Genomic DNA, 19,879 nt, shown 5'->3' on the forward strand with positions numbered 1-19,879 from the left:
AATTTGTTTTCTGAGATCTTCAATCCTATACAATACCTTTCTCATTTTTAAATGATTCAAAAATCATTTAATGGAAATTAGTTTTCTGCCACTTGGTTTCAATGCTGTAATTTGCCTTTTCTGATGTGTTATATAGAAATGAAGGTCAAATTGCACCTGAATTTATTATATAAACAAAAATATAATGTTAAGTAGGAATGCCATATCTATCTTGGAGGCATACATTTATTTGATCAGGTTTTTATCTAGAACAGCATGTGCCATTTCATTATCAGTAGGTACAATGATTTAAAATAAAATAAAAAACAATGAAAAAATGTTCAGTTCCCAGTTTTAGTAGCAATTGAATTAGATGTTCATTTAAGACAGTTATCAATAACACATTATATTCAAGAGGACATTATATTCAAGAGAACAAAACTGCCTTACAGATGTACCAAATAATTCATTAGAACTGGTGTTTGAAAATTACTTGGGCTTCCCTGGTAGCTCAGCTGGTAAAGAATCCGCCTGCAATGCAGGAGACCCCGGTTCAATTCTTGGGTCGGGAAGATCCCCTGGAGAAGGCATAGGCCACTCACTCCAGTATTCTTGGGCCTCCCTGGTGGTTCAGTCTGTAAAGAGTCCGCCTGCAATGTGGGAGACCTGGGTTCAATCCCTGGGTCGGGAAGATCCCCTGGAGGAGGGCATGGCAACCCACTCCAGTATTCTTGCCTGGAGAATCCCATGGACAGAGGAGACTTGTGGGCTACAGTCCATGGTATCAGCAAAGAGTCAGACAAGACTGAGAGACTAAGCCAAAAGTCAGCATATTACAACAATTGTTTAATATATTTTATATATATATATTAGTGTAAACACACAAAATCTGTAGTAATATTATTGAAGTTGAAATACAAAGATAAGTTTAATGGTGAACCATATCTGAGGCTACCGGTGTCCAATAGGAACTCCAACTTCTTAACTTTAATAAGAATGCTTCACCTTATTAACAATAATGGTTCACTGTCTTTCTTTGTCCACCTTACTTCACTAAGCATAACATCCTACTGGTCCTTCTATGTTGGTAAAAATGGCAAAAATGAAATTCATTTTAATGACTGAGTAATATTCCATTTGGGTGTGTGTGTGTGTGTGTGTGTGTGTGTGTGTATGTGTGTGTGTGTGTGACATCTTTCTTATCCATTCATTTGTTGATGGACACCAGTTGCCTCCATATTTTGGCTACTGTAAATAATGATGCTCTGAATACAGGGGAGAGGCAAGATAGGAGAAGGGGATTAAGAGGTACAAATGACTAGGTATAAAATTAAGATATAAGGATGTAATGTACAGCACAAGGAATACAGCCAAATTTTATAATTACTTTAAATGGAGTATAAGCTATAAAAATATTGAATCACTATTTGCACAACTAATATAAGTATTATAAAGTACTTCAAATATTTTAAAAAATGGTTTAATAAACTTTCCTGGCTTTATAGTTCTGCAAGCATTTGTGAATTTGCTGAGAATTATTAGTTATAAAGAAATTGTAATCATGGATATTTTCTACTCAGTTTTATACTTTTATATATTAAGTAACATTATAAAAATGATGCTTTGAGTCAATGCAGTGTCCTCTGAGATTTCATTCCAAAACAAATTCTCCTTTGTTTATATATGTGCATTTGCATTATATACATGAATCTAAAGTTAATTTTAAAAGGACATTATAAATTAAATACAAGTATATATATAATTTTTGAATGAATAATCTCTATACAATTACAAAATTCCCTGGAAGAAATTATCACCTCATTGCTGTTGTTCAAAAAGTATTTGTGCTTTTGTATGTGCAAATCAATCTCAATGAAAGGGAATTATAGACCTGCAAAAATAAAAGAAATAAAAATCAAGATATCAAATTAAAATTAAAATGTTGGGAAAAAGCAGCGTTACATTTCTTTTGCTTGAAGTCCCAGATTTTTTTGTTGTCTTTGCTTAACTAGCAATATTTCAAATATATTTAAAAGTGTGAGAAGAAATTTATGTTTTATTATTATATTCATACATGGTATTTTCGGAAATAAGCCACCCTTTTTCACTTCTGAAGGGATATTTTGAGAAATTAAACATATATGATAGTGTTAGTTGCTCAGTTGTGTCCATCTCTTTGCTACCCCATGGACTATAGCCGCCAGGCTCCTCTGTCCATGGAATTCTCCAGGCAAGAATACTGGCATGGGTAGCCATCCACTTTTTTAGGGGATTTTCCAGACCCTGGGATTGAACCCAGGTCTTCCCTCACTGCAGGCAGATTCTCAACTGTCTGAGACACAAGGGAAGCCAAACATATATTGAAAATTGATAGCATTTTGGACACATTATGGAAAGTGTTTCAATAAGCAAAAAACCATGTATTTAAGAGTATTTAGAATGCTTTGGTGAAAAAAAATACTACACAGTTATTGTAAGTAACTTAAACAGAAAAATATAAAGGAAGCATTCTTTTCAAAAATTTTTGAATCCCACCACTCAAAGAGAACCATTTTTAATAGTTTAGGGCATCCTTTTAGGCATTTTAATTTTATACCTTACACACACATACAATATTATACATTCATAGTGTATATCTTTATCTTGAAGTCATTTTTAACTAGGTATCATGTATATGCAAAGAGTGATTCGAGCAAGTGAGTCAATTTAATGAGACTTATAGCATCAGTTTGACTATTGGAGAAATCTAAGTAGAACACTGACTTCAGACAGCGACTGCAACGATGAAATTAAAAGGCACTTGCTCCTTGGAAGAAACACTATGGCAAATCTAGACAGTGTACTATAAAGCAGAGACGTCATTTTGCTAACAAAGTCCATAGAGTCAAAGCTATGACTTTTCTAGTAGTCACATACACATGTGAGAGTTGGACCATAAAGAAGGCTAAACACCAAACAGCTGATGCTTTTGAACTGTGGTGCTGCAGAAGACTCTTGAGAGCCCCTTGGACAGCAAGGGGATCAAACCAGTCAATCTTAAAGGAAATCAACTCTGAATATTCATTGGAAGGACTGATGCTGAAGCTGAAGCTCCAATACCCTGGCCATCTGATGTGAAGTGCTGACTCACTGGAAAAGACCCTGAGGCTGGGAAAGACTGCGGGCAGGAGGAGAAGGAGGTGACAGAGGGTGAGATGGTTGGATGGCATCACTGACTCAATGGACTTGAGTTTGAGCAAACTCCAAGAGATAATGAAGGACAGGGAAGCCTGGTGTATTGCAGACCCAGACCATGGGGTTGCAAAGATCCAGACACGACTGAGCAACTGAACAATGATGAAGGTAGAACACCCAGATTATCTGATTGACTAGTGTAATTAAATTTAATAGTAAAGAAACAATTACTATGGACAGAGGAATTAGAAATATGTTTAAACAAAGAATCTTTAACATGAGTTTTTCCCACTGGATCTGACTTACGTTGAGCAATTATTATGTTCTACTTTTAAAAATCTTGACTTTATAATAAAGTAAAAAGTAGAAAGGTGTATTTATGTTATCCATCTTAGAAGCTGCAGTGAACTACATTACTTGATAGTATCTCCAAATTAATTAAGAAGTCTGTTAGGGGTATTCTTAATAAAGCCGGCCAATTTTTAATTCAAGTTGACACCGCTAAAGACACAAGTGTAATTGCTGTTGGTTGAAGTCTGGAGATGATCTGATATCAGTCCTCAGCATATGTTCAAGCACAGCAAAACCTCATTAATTTAGACTTCTTCATTTGAATTTCATGACAATTTGAACAAGCTACTCTGTTCTTCATTGCCTAAGAAAAAAATAATCCCAATAAAGGCTAGAATATAAACTATCTTTTTCTTTATGCTTATTTCTTTTTAAATATTTTTAATTGTGGTAGAAGTCCCATAATATAGAACATACTATTTTAACCATATTTATCGGTACACTTTAGTGGCACTAAGTATGTTCATATTATTGTGCAACCTTTATCATCATCCATCACCTGAACATTTTTTTTTTAATTTAGCAGCATTCATGTGTATACAAATGTAGCAACTATACATTGAAAAAAGTATATTCAGCATAACATCTATTTAGAAATACTCAGTGTATTGTGATTTTCTATTATCTATATCTAACATCAATCCATCTGTATGTCTTTCTATCTCATATATCTAAATTTTGCCCTGTTACATCTTCACTAATTTAGAAAAGTATCCCTCTGTGTTTTTCATTGTATTTAACTTATTGGGGAATATATATATATGTGTGTGTGTGTATGCATGTGTGTGTGAGCTCAGTCCTGTCCTACTCCTTGTGACCCCACAAACTGTAGCCTGCCAAACTCCTTTGTCCACGGAATTTTCCAGATAAGGATACTAGAGTTGGTTGCCGTTTTCTACTCCAGGGGATCCTCCCAACCCAGGATCGAACCTGCATCTCCTGCATCTCTTGCATTGGCAGGCAGATTCTTTACCACTGAGACACCAGGGAAACCACACAGTATCTCATAGTATAGTATCTCATATTACATATAACAACAAAGAAGATCAATACAATACCTTTAAATCATGGCTTAAAATGCAATTACCTTGAAAAGTGTAAGCTACCAAATTGTTTATATTAGTGGTTCTCAACTACGACTGATTTTTTACCCTCAGGGTATTTTTGACAAGGTATATAGATATTTCTAAACCAGTCAGTCCTAAAGGAAATTGACCCTGCATTCTCATTGAAAGGACTGAGGCTGAAGCTCCAGTACTTTGGCCATCTGATATGAAGAGCCGACTCGCTGAAAAAGACCCCGATGCTGATAAAGATTGAGGGCAGGAGGAGAAGGGAGTGGCAGAAGATGAGATGGTTGGATGGCATCATCGACTCAGTGGTTTGAGTTTGAGCCAACTCTGGGAGACAGTGAAGGACAGGGAAGCCTGGCGTGCTGCAGTCCACGGGGAGGCAACGGGTGAGACACAGCTGAGCGACTGACCACCACAGCAGCAGACATTTCTGACTGTCACAGCTGGAAGTGACACCAGCACAGCCCAGGGATGCTGCCAGACATCCTACAGTGCACGGGCCAGACCCCACCACAGAGAAACAATCACCCTAAAAATGTCAGTAGTTCCATAGTAACATTTTAATTTTAATAATGATTGAATCAGTTATTGATATAATTGGATAAGCTCACTGTCCAAGCTGTCAAATATGAAAATGATAAAAAATGCTATTTGGCAATATTGAGGTCCACTGGAGGCTTCTCACCAAATAAACATGACCTGCTTTGGTTCCATATTGGATCAAATATTAAGTTTGGTCAGAATTTCAATATTATACTGTTTATGAGCAGAAAATGAAGCAGACCTGTTAGGCAGCACAACCTAGGTGCTTGAGAAATTAGCCTAAAGGAAGGATGCAAGTGTCAATACGTTAGCTGGGAGGTGCAAGCCCAGGTTGACAAAGATGAGGAAAAAGACAACTTTAGGCAAGAGGAAATGTGAGTCAATTCAAGTGATGCATGGTGATGCTGACCTTTGTGGATGAGGAGCCACAATGGGATGCAGTAACCTACTCATCAGGTCTGTCTGCTTTTTTGTGAAACGTTGCAAGGTAAAACCTCAGAGCAGTCCTTAAAATGTGTGAAGGAGGGAAATTTTCTCTTTGTCATTGATCAAAATTCACTCCATAAGTCGTACGGGGAGGTTTAACAGCCAACACATGTCTGATTGGTATCATCTCTTTCCTTCCGAGGCTTTAGTAATGTCTGAGTCCATATCCTGCATTCAAAGTCTGAAGTGGGTGGAAGGGTCCAGGTACCCCAGCACGTGTCTGTTTGGCTTCTGTGTTGTTGAAGTCAAGGTGTCAAAATGAGTGGGTAGTTAGTGGCATGGTAGAGGCATCTCAGGGAAAATGGGGAAGCATAAATATCTGTGCCTGATAAAGTAAGTATGGGGGTCATTTGAGCTAGTTTCTGTGGATTTCTTGTTTCTTCCTTCCAGGACCATGGTGGGATCATAGTTCTTGTCCATTGTGTTGCTTGGATAGGGCCATATGTCTCACTGAGACCAGTGAGTCGTGAGAGCAAATTGTTTTTGCTACACATCCAGTTACCAGTAAAAGATCCTTGCAGAGTTCCCTCTGGAACTGCAAGAGTCAGGATGGTAGCTGCTCCAGCAACCAGAATCCTTAAGTGACAACAGTAAAGAGTCTCTTCACCTCTCCATCCTGATGTAAAAATAGCATGCAGCATAAAAGTGATAAGCAAAAACTTGTTATTCTTTAAACCATGAGTATTTCAAGGTAATTTGTTACTGTAAAACTAGCTAACCTATTCTGACTGACTCTATTTGCTGTGTAAGTCTCAAGAAGTTAAATAATGGTTAAATTAAGCTGCATGACCATCAAATAGGAACAAAGAATTGGGCCTTAAGACATAACGAATACTTTAAATTTCACTTATGCACATCCATTTCCCAGTTGCAAAACAAAATGCAAGACAAGATGTAGCAAAACTCTGTATTCCTTACATAGCAATTCCTCTATAAGAATATAGATTAGAAGCGTAAGAAGATTCCCCAACTAATTTTGCTTTTGAAATAATGCATGAACACTTAGGGGGCTTAAGTTTCCTGTATGCAAAATGAGAAACAGTGCTCCAACCTTTGTTTTACCACCATGGGATTACAGGTATACACTGGTTTTCTTAACTTATGTTCATGCAGAGCTAAAGAGAATAATCCTTTTGTTGTACCTATCTTGCTCTAGGGGGAAGAGTCCCTGGAGGAGGGCAAGGCAACCCACTGCAGTATTCTTGCCCAGAGAATCCCATGGGCAGAGGATCCTGGTGGGCTATGGTTCTTAGGGTCACAAGGAGTCAGACACGACCAAAGTGACTTAGCATGCATGCATTTTGCTCTAGAAATGGTTAGAGACTTTTTCATTTGTGATCTCAGATATTCAGAAGTTGTAGCATGATCTTCACTTCATAGATAGAAACACTTAACTTTAAAGAGGTTACAAAAATATTCCTATTTCAGACATCTACTAAGTCTTCAAAGAAACAAGGGGGGAAGGTAAGCTAGAACTAGGATGTGTACTCTATGCTCCATCTCATTTAATCCTAAACTCAGTTAGATAAGAATTGGTAATGCCATTTGGCAATTAAGAAAACCAAGACTCTGGAATGTTTTAAGTTTGCACAAAATCCTATTTCTGATAAGTAGCACAGCTAGAATTGAACCCTGGGCCTCTCTGTTTCCAAAGTCTATAACTATATGTCGTACCCTTGCTATTCAAAGTGTATTCCTTACCCCACCACCAATGACACCATCTGAGAGCTTGTTAAAACTGGAGCATCTCAAACCAAGCCTCAGATCTACTGACTTAGGATCTACACTTTTTCAGTGGTTCCTGGTTGACTTGTGTGCTTGTTGAAGTTTGAGAACTTTTTGCTACATCACATGGCCTTCCCTCAAGCTCATGGAGCCAATGATTCCTCAGTATTAGTTCAGAACCAACTGAAGTGTATATCCCCCAAAGCAATAATAATTGTTCTATTATTATTTCTGTCAGACTTGGAGAAACCTGTCCATTTGTCACAGAGCTCAAACTCCCAGGTCTAGGATGCCTACTGAAACTTGAAGAAAATTTAGAGTTGGGTTTCAGCCCTGCACATGTTGAATCTGAAATCTCTCAGGGAATGAGGCAAAATTCAGTAGGTCCTTACAGATCTACTCCAAGTAATTTTTATTCATGCTTGGAGCTGCCCCAAATCCCCATGTGTGTGATTCCAAGCCTTTTCCAATGTGACCCAATGACTTAGTATATTCTTAGTATTACAAGTCTCACTAATGATAACTATCAATAAGTGGTAAAGTGGTATGATAATTTAATGCTGGGGGCTGTGAGTATCAGCCTCCATATAGACATTTTTAAAATACCTTCGATGTGTAGACACTGCTAGACACTGAGGCTACAAAAACAGTCAAGACACAGCCTTTCTCATCAAGAAGTTCACAATGATTTTAAAGATATTGCCTGATAAACACAAACAAGGCTCATGGGACAGAAAGGGATATTAAATGACGTACATTGATAATAAGGTCATGCTCAGTGAGAATACTCATGATAATTTTCATCTAATATGTATGTCATGGAGATGCATCTGATGGAAGGAGGAGAAGGGGAAAACAGAGGATGAGATGGTTGGATGGCATCAGTGACTCAATGGAAATGAGTTTGAGCAAGCTCCAGGAGTTGGTGATGGACAGGGAGGCCTGGTGTGCTGCAGTCCATGGGGTCTCAAAGAGTCAGACACGCTGAGCAACTGAACTGAACTGAACATGCTTCTCATGCAGATGAATTATGGTGCATGTTTATATGGCTCTAATCCACCAAGCCTCTGATGTTTGTAGACATTCTTTCTATGGGAGCACATTTAAAAACGACATACGTGTAGTTTCATACAGCAAAGACATCTTATCTTTATGGGATTCCTCAGACTTAACTTTCTTGGGAAAACTAGTAGAAAGAACCCAGAGGGGCCTAACTGTGTTGAGTGTGTTGGAAAGATTTATTTTAGCATGCCTCGCCTATTGCAGCCTATGTATGTACATAAAAAAACCTACATTACAAATTTTGTGTATTAAAATATTCCTTTTTTTTTCTGGATAAGTGAAGTTTTATATGTATGTGCCTATGTGTGTGTGTGTATGTGTGAAAGTGTTAGTCACTCAATCATGTCTGACTCTTTGTGACCCCGTGGACTGTAGCCCGCCAGATTCCTGAGTCCATGGGATTCTCCAGGCAAGAGTACTGGAGAACATAGTCACAGTCATTCCTTTCTCCAGAGATCTTCCAAACCCAAGGATTGAACCTGAGTCTCCTGAATTGCAGGCAGATCCTTTACTGTCTGAGTCACTAGGGTAAACCATTTATGTGTTTATGGTTCTAGGTAGCACTAATGATAAAGAGCCCTCCTGCCAGTGCTGGAGAGGAAAGAGACTCAGGTTCCATTCCTGGGTGGGGAAGATCCCCTGGAGGAGGAAATGGCAACCCACTCTAGTATTCTTGCCTGGAGAATCCCATGGACAGAGGAGCCTGGTGGGCTATGGTCCATAGGGTCACAAAGAGTCAGACACGACTGAAGTGACTTTAAATATATATACATATATATCAGATCCGTGTCAGAAATTGTTCTATTATTTCTGACATGGGTCTGATCTTCAAACAAAGCTTCTATGCTTCTACAAAGCTGTTTCATGACTAGGGTAAACTGGGAATATTTAAGTATTTTACAAGGTTTATTTTAAGACTGAAATTCCTATAAGAAAGGTATATCTTAAAAGGGGTAGAAAAAAATAAATAAATAGAAGCCTTGTAGAAATGGTAAAAATAGCAATGATTATGTTTCATTCTCTACACTAAAGATGTCTTTGAATATCATTTCTGGGAAATTTTTGGTTCTTTCATAGTATGGCATGAACTGACAAAATTCTCCTTTGTGGGGATAAACAATCCCCGAGCAGACTCTTTCTATAAAACCAAATGCTTTAAAGCTTTGAAAATATTCCTTTTGCCTTCTTTAACTTCCAACAACAGCTTAGGGGACAGAAAAGAAGAGGTTATTTGGCAGAAATTCTAAGGTTAAAATACTTTCAGTTGACTCCATTATTATTTCTGTTCAAAATTTGACCATGTTTTCCAAAACTGCACTGACCTTTGTGGGAGGGTCAGTGGTTTGGAGGAAAAAAAAAAAAAACCACCATAAAAATAAAGCCTAATTCTAAAATTATGTCTAAAACATATGATATAATCTCCTGAAAAACATATGCAACCAGGATTCAAAAAGATATATGGACCTCAATGTACATTGGAAGACTATTTACAATAGCCAGGGCATGGAAGCAACCTAAATGTCCATTAACATTGCAGTGGATAAAGAAGACATGGTACGTACATACAATGGAATATTACTCAGCAATAAAACAGAACAAAATAATGCCATGGATGGACCTGAAGACTGTCATCTGAGTGAGTTAAGTCAGACAGAGAAAGACAAATATCATATGATATCACTCATATGTGGAATATTTTTTACAAACGTGTACAAATATACTTATCTACAAAACAAGAGTCACAAATATAGAAATCAAATTTATGGTTAGCAGAGATTAAGAAGGGGGAGTGATAAATTGAGAGGCTGAGCCTGACATATTCACTACTATGTATAAAAGAGATAACTAATAAGAACTTGTTGTATAGCACGGGGAGCTCTACTTGATAGTCTGTAATGATCTATATGGGAAAAGAATCTAAAAAAAGTGGGTATATGGATATGTATAACTGATTGATTTTGTTGTACACCTGAAATTCACACAACATAGAAAATCAACTATACTCCAATAATAATTTTGTAAAAAGTGTTAATAAAATGTTTTTAATAGTATTTATAGTTATATGGTTATATGAAACTAGAGATGACATAACCTAAAGACAAAAAAAAATAAAAAAACAGAGAGACAGAGAGAGGAGATGCTCAAAGATGAGAATATCCAGGAAGAAAACACATTGCTATTTGACAGAGCATCCCAGTACCCTACACCCAGGACCAAGAGCCTATAGTCCTGGAGTCATTACTTGTGCAGCTCGCTATCTGAAATAGTGAGGTAGGTTAAGTAAGTGGCCAAAATCCAAGGGTTCTGATCTGTTGAACAGAATGTTGACAGCTCATTGGACGTGACTGTCATATGAAGATTCATTAATTAGTGTTTGCAAAGCACATCAAGGATGAAAAGCTCTAAACATCAATGATAACCAATTTCACATTCTCAAGCAATGCCTGCAGTGATTTTTGCATGTAGATTAATGCTAGAAATAAGCTTTCATATTCCACCAACATATCACTTAAAAGGTGACCCTTTAGTGGATTAAACAGAATATTAAATTGGGTTCTAGGAGACAAATATAGTAATTATTATACATGGGTCATTTTAATGACTGATGAATGAAAGAGAGATGCATGCTATTGACATACATCCCTGGGCAAGTGAAGTTTGTTTGGTCAAATAATTTAAGAGACAAGATTTTACGCTATTGACCCTAAAGACTTTAGATAATTACAGTCTGTTTCAACACATTAGATCACCAATATTGGCTTAATTTTTTAAAAGTTGTCCACAGAGGAAATATTGGCAGCAACTAGTTGTTAATAGACTTTTTCTTTGCAAAATAACTAGTATTGGCTCTATTTTGTTTGGCATTATAAATGTTCAGTTTCAGGGCAACAATTACAGACACTGAGTTCTATTTTTTTCATTCAAATATGTTTTTAGCTTAAAAGTATTGGTCTTACCTCCCAGGATGCCAAACACAAAAATACCTTATAGTACTGTTAAGTTCTTTCAAGTATTTTTTTCAGAATTAAATCATATAACTCAACTCAGGAGATCTACAGAATAAGGTACACACTGACTGTCATGATTTTATCATTCACCTAGTTTTATTTATTCTGTAATTAAAGAGAAGGTCTTTCCTTTCAATTAGACAAGAAAGAAAGTGAAAATTGTTCAGTCATGCCCAACTCTTTGAGACCCCGTGGACTATACAATCCATGGAATTCTCCAGGCCAGAATACTGGAGTGGGTAGCCTTTCCCTTCTCCAGGGGATCTTCCCAACCCAGGGATTGAACCCAGGTCTCCCACATTGCAGGTGGATTCTTTACCAGCTGAGCCACAAGGGAAGCCCTGAACTAGACAAATGTGTCTTAAAATATAACGGGTTTTAGAAAACAGTGTTCTTGTTTTTATAGAATATTTGAAATTATGTGGAAATTCTATTTTAGGATTGATATACATACAGCAGACACATATGAATAAGAACAAATGTATTTGGTAAGAAAACTAGCATGTCCAAATTAACACTCATCACTTTGAGCACCAGTCTGGTTGGGGTACCAGCAGACCCTTACTGGAGAAAGGATGGAGTTCAGGATGGCAAGAAATATCACTATAACATCCCCTAGAGTTTCACAGAGATAATGAAGGGAAGATGACAAATAGCCTTTCAAAACTACCAGGGAAATTAAAAAAAAAGGACCCAATTTTTAAAGAAACATAATTTCTGTGGGAGTGAGACCAGATATGGAACATGTACAACTCACCTAGAATACGTCCTAAGCTTCAGCTGATGGTGATTTTATTTTTAAATCATTAGCTTAATACCCATTTTGATCGGTATTAAAAAACAGCAAATAAACTTGTTAATATAATAGAGGTTCACAGAATTCATCTGCTTGCTACAGAAGGAAAAGAAAAGAAATTGGAGCAAAGGAGGTTTTTATCAGAGATTCACTTGCCAGTCTACGGCTTCGTAGACCATCTTCCTACACCAAAGTAAAATTAAATATGTGTGTGTGTGCGTGTGTGTGTGACCACATCGGGTGACAAAATGGTAGCTGTCATAATGTGCCAGTTAACATGTCCAATACGAGCTGATCGTTGAATGTCCCCTGGGAAAAGAGGACAGGAACATGACAAAGAACAAAGAACGTGGATCAATAATGCTTGGGGAAATAAGACTGAGAAGGTTATTTACTTGCATTGATCCGTGGCTGCCGCCGCGTAAACTTGGCCTGTTTTTCTTTTGTTAACCTTTAAGCCTGAGTATACTCAGAGGCAACCAGGGAGCCAACTAACAGGTGTAGATTAAGGATCGAAGGAGGTCACCGTACCTCTGTCACCACCAGGCACCCATGTAACAACATCCCTGAAGAAATTTAAACATCAATAGCCATAATAAGGGCAAATTTATCAAGCCCAGCCAGCTCTAGCTGGGAGCCCGCCTGCGTCCAGCCAGTTTGCCCTTGCTAAAGCTCAATTGATTTGGACATTCTTTTACTAGAGTTGATTATCAATTGTGACATAGCAAATTTGTTACCTTCCAAGTGCTGAGCGTATGGTGGCTAGTGGAGTCTCTGAAGTGAAAACACCTGGAGTTAAGTCACCCTTCACTAGTGAAAAGAGGGAAGCAGGGGCAGCCTTACTCTCTGAGGGGCCAGAAGGATCCGCCTTCCCTTTGCATGCAGTGCAGGCTGGTCTTGGAGAAGAAGGTCCTCAGAAGGGTTGGGAAGACTTTTTGACCAGACAGTGTGAGTATCCAGTTGAAAATCAGATCATCAAGCTCTTACTCATGCTCTTCCCTTTACCTGGAAAACTCTTAACCATCCATCCTCATTTGCCAAAACTGGACCTGTCTCCAAGGTATCATTTAGAAACTCTGTCCTTTGAAATCCACAATGTAAAAGGTCGCGACTCTCTACATTGGATCACACTAATTTCTCTAGTGTCTCTTCTCTTCCCTATTAGACAGCAAATCCCTTGAAGTCAGAAGGTTGGTTTACATTATTTCTAGATCTCCTAGATCACCAACCACCACACCACAGTTTAGGAAAACTTGCTATGAAGTGAGTGAAGAAATGAATGAAGAAATGCAATCATTCAAATTTAGATAGTAATTTTAAACTGAGTAATTAAATAAGGACCTTTCAGAGGCAAAACTGCTCACTTAGCCAGTGCATGTCCTATAGCTCGATTTTCTATCAGGGGTTATTTTCCCATATCTGCTACCTCTTTTCCTTGCTCTCCCCAGATGCACCTATGACCTCTTCTGGGCATTGGGACTCCCCTGACCATCACTGGTAGTCACATTGAGCCATCAATAATTTATATTTCAGTGTAATTTCAGTATCCTGTCTCTTGTGTGCATGCCAAGTCACTTCAGTCGTGTCACGCCTCTCAGTCGTGTCTGACTCTTTGAGACTGTCCGTCTCTTTGAGCCTGTGTCTTGACTCTTTGAGATGCTGTGGACCGTAGCCCACCAGGCTCCTCTGTCCATGGGATTTTCCAAGTAAGAATACTGGAGTGGGTTGCCATGCCCTCCTCCAGGGGATCTTCCCAAACCAGGGATTGTACCTGCAACTCTTTTGTCTTCTGCATTGGCAGGCAGGTTCTTTACCGCTAGGGTCACCTAAGAAGCCCAGTAATCACAGCAATCATGTGATATAAGCAGAGCAAGTATTATTACCTCTCAGGGAAACTGAGGCTCACGGTGGTTAATCATGAGCCCAAGGTCACCCAGCTAAGAATTAGATGGCCGGGGCTAAGGCGTAACCTGACGCCAAACCCTGTGTTCTTAGATATCCTCCTTTTTTTCCCCCTTGTTGTTTGCTTAAACAGTTTTATTGAGATATAATTCACCTCCCTTCAGAATGTACAATTCAGTGGTTCTTAGTAATATATCCTCTGTTTCTAATCCATATCCTCTTTGTGCTATTTCAGGCAAAATAGAAATTACACAAGGAAAAGTAACACTTACCCTGCGAAAGAGTGTAGATGGAAAAAGCAGGGGAACACACACGCATTAAAGAAAGAACAATTGCTCACTGTTCCAGAACAGTGCTTCTCACCTGGTTTCCCACAAGACCCATAAGACAGACGCAGTCGAGTTCAGGAAACTCACTCCGACCCTTCCCTCCTACGGTATCCGTAAAGGATAAGCCCTTTAAACAATGTGTAGCCATCCCAGCTTTACATCCAACCATCAGCTGTTTCTTAGCACAGGCTGTGGGGGCCCCGGGGCCCGTCCCTATGAAGTGACAGTGATCTTCGGCAGGATGACGCGCTCAGCCACAGGGCCCTGGACTCGCAGGCACAACCCCTTCCCTTGCGGAGAGGGTCTGCTGCAACCAGACCTCATTAAGGCCCACAGTAGCCTCACTCCGCGGGGTCTGGAATGCAGCTGTCTCCCCAGCACTGTGTCTTATCTTGGAACACATTGCTTTTTTTCTTTTTTTTTTTGCAGTCCACGCTTTGCAGGCCTGCTATCCACATCAGGAAAACAAAATAAATTAAAACCCCCAAACACCTTTCTAATGAGCACTAATTGGTGCCTCTGCTGATGAGATCTGCAGACAGGCTCAGCCTGGAGGGGGGCCTGACTTGAACAGACTTCTTTTTTCCTGCTGCCTGCGGCCCCCAAGGCAGCAGTAAGTGCCGATACCTGGGGACAACTTGCCTGCCAGGTCCCTGGGCACGCCGCCTCCTGCAGACAAAGCCGGCAGTGTGGTGTGCCGTGGTAACAGGGTTTCCGGAAGTGATCCCTCACCCAAAGATGGCAAAGAGCACAATGGAACTCTTCCTTATTCATTTGATTGGGTTTGCTGGCCAAATGCAGGCAGACCTACTCGACACAGTATAAGAAGCCATTCTATAGAAACTGGAGTCATCAATGTGATCGTTTGCTTATTCGTGCATTTATCACAGATGTCCTTGCAGCATTTAAGGGGTCAGGCCCGAGGTAGACGCTCAAGATAAAGCTCCTTGTCAGCACAGTTCTACCTTAAATGAACTGCCTGTAAGAACAAGATGGACATTAAGCATTATCACTCACTCTGTAGAATTTTCTCCATTTACTCTATTGTAAGAAGGCAAAAAAAAAAAAAGAGGGTAATTATATTACTGGGGCTTCCCAGGTGGCCCCATGGTAAAGAATCCACTTGTCAAGCAGGAGAGGCGGGTTTGATCCCTGGATCAGGAAGATCCCCTGGAGAAAGAAATGGCAACTCACTCCAGTATTCTTGCCTGGGAAATCCCGTGGATGGAGGAGCCTGGCGGGTTATAGGCCAGAGGATCACAAAAGCATTGGAGGAGACCTAGTGACTAAGCAACAATTAATGCTATCATCTCTCATTATTATATTAATGACAGAACGATTCAAGGATTCAAGATTCAAGGATGTTTCTTCCTTTCTCATGAAGAAGAAAGAGGAGGTAGCCAGGCTGAGAACAGGAAAGGAAGTGATGAGAATATTTAAAGTCCTTGACGTTAAAAAGAGCTCAGTGAATCTGAAAAGCTGAGGAAAAGCCCTTGTGGCTGGAGTATCGAGAAGGGGGCAAAGGCTGGTGAGGTTGATGGTCTCCATCAGGGGGAGAACAGGGCTTTGTCCTATGTGCACCAAGAAACCACAGACATATCCAACAGTTTGGTGACATCCAACTGACGCACAATATCATCCCAGCCACTCTGGAAGCTGAAGATCGGCAAAAGACAGAATAAGGGATCAGTACAGGTGGCTGTGGGAACACTCAAGAAAGAAGATGAGAAGAACTAAGTGTGCAGAGTGTCTATACACAATACACACATAGTTATACCTCCATTATATGGAAAAGATTAAAAGATAACTCAATATCTTTAGTGAAAGAACAGACAATATCACACATCTTAGGATATAATATATATATATATATATTTCAAGATTTTAAATTATATCTAGCTGTGTATATCAATAGAGGATGAAAGGATAAGTGAGTTAGATAGCATCACTGACTCAGTGGACATGAACTTGATCAAACTCTGGGAGATACTGAGGGACAGGGAGGCATGGCATGCTACAGTCCATGGGGTCTCAAAGAGTTGGACACATCCCTTAACTGGACAACAACAAATATTTCAACATTATATGTATAAAGATCTTGAAAAGGAAAATATGATGGTCAAAATGCAAAAATTAAGCCTAAACAATGAGAAATTTGATGGATGGGACAAACAGACTGGACGCCACTCAAGAACAATTTTCGATGAGCAGAAAAGCAAGGGAATTCTTCCAGAACACAAGTCAAGGGAGGCAAGAGAAATGAGAAATAAATGAAACATCATGGAAGATGCTGATGCCACTCTTCTTTCATCCCCTTCTGGGAGGAATCAGTCTAACCCTCCTGGGTTATATTAAGTATAGGGAGAGAAAGATATGCACCAAGTTGGTGTAGTTATTCTCATCCCAAGCCAGCTCATCTTGGCCAACAAGAGAATGAGCTTAATCTTTTGTCATTTCAGAGGCAGAGTTGCTAATAGGAGCATGACACAAGAATGTGGAATCACAAGATTAATTATCTGCCTTGGATTTGACTAAAGTCCAAAAGAGAAAAGAGTGCAGAAGGTATACACCTAGAAGTTCTCCACCCAAGTTTGATTTAACTATTTCATGCCTGACTCAAATTCTTTCTTCACTACTTCATTTCTTGCCTGTGGGACAAGCCCATTTCAAACTCCTTCCAAAAGTGTTTCCCCAAGTATGGCCAGATGGACAACAAATGGTTCCACCTTAATTATTGCTTTCTCTATGTTAGCTATTTTCTAATTATATTAGCATTAGTATGTGGCATGATTTCCAAAAAAGTCAATGATGGGTCATGTACACATAATTCAGGCTTCATAAGAATCCTAACCTCATTTGATCAAACCCCTCTCTTTGTAAGTGGTAGAGCCAGAATTCAAATCTAGCCAGTCTGTCTCCCAAGTTCTCTTTCCCAGACACTGAGCTGTACCGTGGGCTGGGGCAGGGATTCCTGACCTTCACACAGCTGATATTTGGGGCCAGATAATTTTTCTAGAGGGTCTTACTGTGCCTACAGATGTTTAGCAGTTACTGCCCTCCACACACTAGATTCCCAAAGCACCACTCTCCAGATCTTTTATCAAATGTCTCCATGGGAGTGGCTGCATTGCCCTGGTGGGAACCACAAGGCTACATTCCCAGTAGGAAACTAAAGTGAGCATTATACTTTGGTGGAATATTAAAACCATCCCTGTTTACATCTATGAGTCACCATTGCTCTGCATGTCCTCATCAATGCAATAAAAGAATAAAAAAATGTAATATATATAAATCTACAAATATATATAAATTTGCTGGCAAAGAAAACTTCCTTTCTAGTAGTTTCTGTTTTGTCTTGGTGAAGTTTTAAGAGAAGCCATCTACTGAAATAATGGAGGAGTATAAGACAAGAATGCGCTTGTACTCAATTGTTTCCAACTCTGTGACCCTTTGGACTATACCCCCACCAGGCTCTTCTGTCCATGGGATTATCCAGGCAAGAAGACTGGAGTGGATTGCCATTTCCCTCTCCAGGGGATCTTCCCCACCCAGGGATGGAACCCATGGCTCCTATGTCTCCTGAATTGCAGGCAGATTCTTTACCTGCTGAGCCACCAGGGAAGCCCCATAAGACAAGAATGAGAGGTTTTAAAAGAGCAAACAATGGGGGAATAAACCCCAAACAAGACAAAACGGTTGGATGCTGGGGCACATTAGCACTGATTGAACTGGCTGATCCTGAAGACCTCATATTTTTATTTCCTGAAGCTCTCAACAGAGATTTCTGCCAGCTTCTTATCAATGGCCCCATTTGATATCAAATATCCTCCAAAGGACTCCTAATCCATCTCGTATGCATGCATTTTATTCCAGTTACCTAAAAAATTACCACTGCTATTTATATTGCAAATAAAAATTAATCCATAAATATTATAACATCTTATAAAACCCAGTATTGTTAAGAATACATAAGGTAACAAAGTATTTATTTTGGAAAGTTTAGAAATGCATCAAAGGACAAAGTGTTTCTACCACGTTGCCAAATATCCAGTTTCTAGGAATTTTTTCCTCAAGTAATAATTACATAAGCCCAAAAAGACATTCCCAGCAGCACTGCTATAATATTAGAAAATTGGAAAGAACCTAAATGTCCTCCCTAGGGGACTGCTTAAGTAAATATTTGCACACATATGCAATACTCTCTGACGCCACAATTAAAAAATAATATTCATGATATATTATTGGTTGAAAAATGCTAGTTATGAATGAGTGCACATGGCATAAGTTCATTCATAAAATATCATATATGTGAATAGAGAGATTTCTGTAAGCCTATTTCTCAAAACATTAGCTGTGATTGTCTCTAGGTAGAAGTATTTGAAAGGCTTCCCAGGTGACTGAGTGGTGAAGAACCTGACTGCCAATGCAGGAGATGCAGGAGATGAAGGTTCGAGTCCTGGGTCAGGAAGATCCCCTGGAGAAGGAAATGGCACCCCGCTGCAGTATTCTTGCCGAGAAAATTCCATGGACAGAGGAGCCTGGTGGGCTACAGTCCATGGACTCACAAAGAGTCAGGCATGACTTAGCAACAGCGTGAGCACAAGAGGTATTTGAATATTTTTGTTCTTCACACTTTGAGGGTTATTTGACTTTTCTACATTGAGTATATACATGTTATTTTTAGTGAAGCAGCAGAGTAGCTTCCAGAAGACTGAAAATGACCCCATGAGTGGCCCTGAGAGTCAGTGCAGAAGGTAAAATGCTTTGATAAACTGAGTAGCAAAAACTTTGATGTCAGGCCCCTCTGCTCTGAGACACCTAAGTCTGCTTCATGCTGAAGTGGGTCTACGACGGAGCTCTTGTCTGAAAGTGGAATCAACACTCTCCGCAGGTATATTTAGCTGGAAATACTACCATTCTTGTTGGAAAATGCTGTGGCTACATTAGCAAAACAAATAATAATATTTGGCTCCTTAGCCATATTCAGGACTCGGCTGAGTACATTTTTCCAGCATAAAGGCCTCAGTGTGCTTGGGAATGGGCAGGGCTGCCTCACCCAGAGGCCTGGTACATGCTGACCAGCTCACTAGCCTTGGCCAGTTGGCTGCCTGGCACTTTTCCCAGCAGTCATTGCTCTCCAAGCACGACATCTATCACTGCTGCAGTCAGAAAGATGGCACTTACCTGATGGGTGGGCAGAAGCATCTTCTCTTACCATATGCTGGGAATTGTCAGGAGCTATTCACGCCAAGACTAGCGACTTTGAGTGCCAGGAAACGGGCCTTTCCCAAAGCCTGCCAGAAAAACACAAATAAAAATTTTAAAAGAACCAATTTTCACATATCAAATTTTGTGTCGGGGAGTTGTGTAACAAGCTTTGCAGAGCCGGAAAGTATGGACATTTTTCTGGCGTAGACACATTGAACACAAAAAAAAGAAGAGCAGTTCTCA

The sequence above is a fragment of the Cervus elaphus genome, chromosome 13 (genome assembly GCF_910594005.1).
Source record: "Cervus elaphus chromosome 13, mCerEla1.1, whole genome shotgun sequence".
NCBI lineage: Eukaryota > Metazoa > Chordata > Mammalia > Artiodactyla > Cervidae > Cervus > Cervus elaphus.